The sequence below is a fragment of the Pogoniulus pusillus genome, unplaced genomic scaffold (genome assembly GCF_015220805.1).
Source record: "Pogoniulus pusillus isolate bPogPus1 unplaced genomic scaffold, bPogPus1.pri S76, whole genome shotgun sequence".
Classification (NCBI taxonomy): Eukaryota; Metazoa; Chordata; class Aves; order Piciformes; family Lybiidae; genus Pogoniulus; species Pogoniulus pusillus.
The window spans coordinates 470,054-474,828 of NW_026974538.1; the positions used below are offsets into that span (position 1 = coordinate 470,054).

General features: G+C 57.7%; 1 long non-coding RNA gene across 1 annotated transcript; it reads left to right on the forward strand.

Annotated features, from left to right (window-relative positions):
• Window positions 1-1,572: 1,572 nt before the first annotated feature.
• Window positions 1,573-4,512, forward strand: LOC135173812 (uncharacterized). Its single transcript, XR_010301441.1, has 3 exons — window positions 1,573-1,682; window positions 3,173-3,660; window positions 4,426-4,512. It is a non-coding gene; the product is annotated as an uncharacterized LOC135173812 (long non-coding RNA).
• The last annotated feature ends 263 nt before the right edge of the window (window positions 4,513-4,775 follow it).

Sequence of the window (4,775 nt, forward strand, 5' to 3'; positions counted from 1 at the left end):
AGGAAGGCAATGCAGGGGAGAAGTGGAGCTGGAAGAGGAAGGGACAAGAGAAGTGGGATGAGATTTAACAAGGGCCAAGTGCAGTCAGTTTGCAGCTGGCATCAAGCTAGGAGCAGGGGTGGAGGTGTTGGAGGGTAGCAGAGCCCTGCAGAGGAACCTGGCCAGGCTGGGTGGGTGGGCACAGGCCAAGGGGATGAGACTGAACAAGTCCCAGTGCCAGGCTCTGCCCTTTGGCCACAGTGGCACAGGCTGGGCACAGAGTGGCTGAGAGCAGGCAGGCAGAGAGGGCCCTGGGGGTGCTGGGTGGCAGCTGCAGAGGAGGCAGCAGTGTGCCCAGGTGGGCAGCAGAGCCAGGGGCAGCCTGGGCTGGCTGAGGAGCAGTGTGGGCAGCAGGGGCAGAGCAGTCCTTGTGCCCCTGTGCTGGCACTGCTCAGGGCAGCCCTGGAGTGCTGTGCCCAGTTCTGGGCTCCTCAATCCTCTTTCAAGCTTCCAATAGGTGAGCTTCAACCTTCAACTGGATGATCTTTGACCCTCCACTTGATGGTCTTCAGCCATCCTCTTGATGGTCTTCAGCCAGCTGAGCCAAGGGCTTTGTGATAGGCAGAAGAATCAGAGACAGATGGAATGGGTTGGGTTGGGAAGGACCTTGGAGATCATCCAGTTCCAACTGGTTAGAACTAGGTGATCTTCAGCCCTCCACTAGGTGACCTTCAGCCTTCCATTTGATGGTCTTCAGCCCCCCACTAGGTGATCTTCAACCCTCCACTAGGTGATCTTCAGCTTGCTCCAGGCCTCATCCAACCTGCCCTTCTGCACCTCCAGGGAAGAGGCATCCACAGCCTCCCTGGGCAACCTGCTCCAGTGTCTCTCCACCTTCACTCTGAAGATTTTCTCCCTCATCTCCAGCCTCAATCTCCCCCTTCCAGTTCCAATCCATTGTTTCTTGTTCTGTCACCCCAAGCCCTTGTCAAAAAGTTCTTCCTCAGCTCTCCTGTAGCCTCCTTTAGGTACTGGGAGGCTTCTCTAAGGCCTCCCTGAAGCCTTCCCCAGGTTGAAAGGCAGAATGGTGCTGGGGTTGTGTTGCAGGCTGGATGAGGGAGTTGCCTTGATCTGGTTCTGGTCTCCATGAGGGTGTTTAGACAGTGGAGCTGAGAAGCTGTGGAGGCTCCAAGCCTGGCATTGCTCAAAGCCAGGCTGGATGGGACCTTGAGCAACCTGCTCTGGTAAGAGTTGTCCCTGCCCATTGCAAAGGGCTGCAGCTAAATGATCTTCAAGAGCACTTCCAACCCAAGCTGTGATCCTCTGAGTTGCATCTGCAGAGGCTCCATCCCCTCCACGTGGATCCCAGCTTGGAGGTGCCCTTGCTGGGGGTCCCCTTCCCAGCCAAGCCCAAAAAGCAAACCCCTAAACCTCTCCTGCTTGGCTGCTCCGGAGCCATCGATTCCCTCTGGCACTTCCAAATGATGTAATCCACTTTATTTGTGTGACAACAAAACGGTTATTAGGGTAATGAGCATAATTAGCAGGAGACAATTACCATAATAATGCAGCTCCCTCCTTCCAGAGGACCTTTTCAGAGCAGCTGTACTTAAGGCTTGGAAGAAATCAGCAGCGAGGGACAGCAAAAGAGGCTTTGGCTGCGCTGCTGCGTGAGGAACAAAAAGCTGAGCAGGGACCTGGAGGTTGCTCTTCACCTGGAGGCTGTGGAGACCTCCTCCCAAAGAGGGCTGAGCAGTAGCCTGGGAAGAGTGCTCCAGGCCAAGGGGGGATGGCTTGAAGCTGAGCGAGAGCAGGGTTGGAGTGGATCTGAGGAGGAAGAGGGTGGTGAGGCTCTGGCACAGCCTGCCCAGGGAGGTTGTGGCTGCCTCCTCCCTGGGGGTGTTGAAGCCTTGAGCACTCTGGGCTAGTTGGGAGGTGTCTCTGGGGGCTGGGGGCTGGAGGAGGTGAGCTCTGAGGTCCCCTCCAGCCTGAGTCATTCTCTGATTGCCTCTGTGGCATCTCATGGAGCTGCTCCTAGGCACCGAGCTGGGACACCTCCCGAAGGTGCTGCCTTGGTGGCCACTCCTCAGGAGCTATTTCAAGCCTCAACCTTGTCCCTTTGGAGGAAAACAGAACCTGAGGCACCACCAGGACCGAAGGCAGGATGAGGACATCACTTCAAACCTGCTCTGTTTATTTGGGGGGGGGGGGGGGGGGAGGGCATTCAATGCACTCCCTCAGAGTCCATCCCCCTGAGCTCAGGAGCTTCTCTAGGGAGCTTGGCTCCGGAGGTGCTTCAGGGCTGGAAGCTGAGCACCAAGCCAAGGGCTTAGCTGCTCCAGCGAGGTCTTTAGGCTGGGTTTGAAAACCAGAGTGGTTAAAAAGAGCCTGGGAGAGGCACTGCTGTGGTGGCAGCCTTGGCCCCAGCAGCGATGGGAGGACACCTCCAGCCTCAGGCTGGATGAAGGTGTGGCTCTTGCTGGACCTTGTGGCCCTTCCACTGAGTGGAATGGGAGGTGGAGATGTGGTCCACCAAAAAATCCTCCTCTGCTCAGTCCTCACTGCTCTCTCTGCCCTGTGTGGATGCTCCTATGGCTTGTAGGGCTCTGCAGCTTCTCCTTGGCTCAGAGAGGCCATGTCCAGAGATGAGTCAGCAAAAAGGCACCCAAAACGAATGGTCCAAAAGCACCCAGCTGGAGCTGTGGGCACAGCAGAGGGCAGATTCTCCTCAGAGAACCTCCTGGGATCCAGTTTGTCCTCATTACTCCTTGGCCTGGCCTTGGGCACCACTGAGCAGAGTCTGACCCCAGCCTCTTACCCCTCACCTTTCAGCTCTCGCTGAGCACTGCTCAGATCCCCTCTGGGGCTGCTCTTCTGCAGGCTCTCAGCCTTTGCTCCTCACAGAGCTGCTCCCAGGCCCCTCAGCATCTTCACAGCCTCCTCTGGACCCTCTCCATCAGTTCCAGTTGTGCTAAGGATGGGATCTGCAGGAGCTCATCTTCCACAAGCTCTCCAGGCTGAGCTGTGCCTCGAAGACCTTTCCTGCTCCTTCCCTTGGAGCGGGAGACGTCTCCTGGGCACGCAGGGAGAGAGCTGAGAGTGCACCACGAGCCTGGCCTGGGGGGGTTTGAAAACTGCTCTGAAAAATCGACTCCAGGAATATTTTTTTCACCCCCAATCTTATCTCTTTCAGCTGCAGAGGAGAAGCTGTTTGGCAGCCGGACTTAATGTGATGCAAATGCAGCGAGCCCCGGGAGCAGCTGAGCTCCTTCCAGCCCTTCTCGGAGCTGCTGCATTGATTCCTTGACAGGAGCTCCCCTGGAAAGCCACCAAAAGAAGAGCTTCTGCAAAGAGGTTTTTTTCCTCTCCTCCATGTCTGGTTTGACCAAAAAGGTTTATTGGTGGGAAGGGGCTGGGGGAAGCTAACGTGAGCTGGCGAGGCAGAGACGCACGCTCGGGTGGAGGAACCCAACGCGGCTTGGCAGGAGCCCTGCGAGCACCACGGGGCTGGAGCTCTGCAGCCCCTCCCTGCCAGCCCCACGCCAATAATTAGCCATAAATAATCCCCGAAGCTCCTCGCAGCAGGTTTAGCCTCTCTGAGCGTCAGCAGCCATGAAGCCAGGCATGGAAAGCAGCCTGGGAGCCAAGGCAGAAGTCGAGTGCCCAGGGAGCCGCTGCCAGGTTCGGAGCTGCTGGATGCGGAGAGGTTCTTGGCTCGTCCCCCCCGTGGCTGCTTGGCCACCAAACAGCCTCACCTCGTGGAGGGCTTTGGGCTGCTCCACGCTGCAGCAGGGACACCCAGTGGCTGTGGGCATTTGCTCCCCAGGTCCCAGAGGAGCCCTTTGGCTCTTTGTTTTCAGCTCACGGCACCCCAGTATGGGTGAGGAGCTTTGGGCTGCTGCGGTGGAGGAGTTATTAGGGACATGTCCCCTGCCAGCAGCCAGCTTTGCTTTCTTTGGGGAGGATAAAGTCTGGGGTGGTCCTGCTCAGGGCTGATCTCCTGCTCAGATGGAGTCACCAAGAGGAGTTTCACAGCAGCAAACCTTTGGGAGGGGAGCAGAAGGTGGAAAAGCTCCACACTGGTGGCCTCCACCTGTTGAAGCAATTGGTTGTCCAGGGCCAGAGAAGAGATGTGGGGCTGGAGGTGGGATTTGAGGTGGGGGGGAGGGTGGCTGCTGTGGGATCTGAGGGGGAGGAGGGTGGCTGCTGTGGGATCTGAGGGGGAGGAAGGCAGCTGCTGTGCCAGGCCAACCCAGGATGGGACATCTGGGAGGGATGCTGCAGTCCCCAAGCAAAACCCCCAGGGCCTGCAGCCACCTTGGTGGGACTGCCCCAAGAGATGCAGCTCCAAAGTAGCCCTGCTGGGTGCCAGCCCTGCTGGTTGCCAGCCCTGCTGGGAGCTGGGCAGGAGGCTGGCAACAAAGAAGAGACCATTTTCTGTCCCAGCATAATTCCTCCTTGTCACTCGCCGCGAGGAGCCGCATTCCAGCGCCGGCAGCCGAGGCAGACTTGCCAGCCAGACCTCTTCCAGGTGAGTTATGGTTTCCAGCTTCCTCTCTTGGGTCAGAATCCTTCCTTTGCTCTCAAAGCTCAGCATCCCCCCAGCCAGCAGAGCAAGCAAACTCAGGATGGTTTGCCCCAGACCTCTCCCAGCTGCAGCCAGGAAAAGGCACGGCTCGGTTGGAGCCAGCCAGGGCCCCCTGCCAGCTGCCAGCAGTGGAAGGGTTGGAGATCAGTTGGAAGTTTGATTTATTTGGGGATTAAGGTTTTTTTTGCTTTCAGGCATCCTCAAAGAG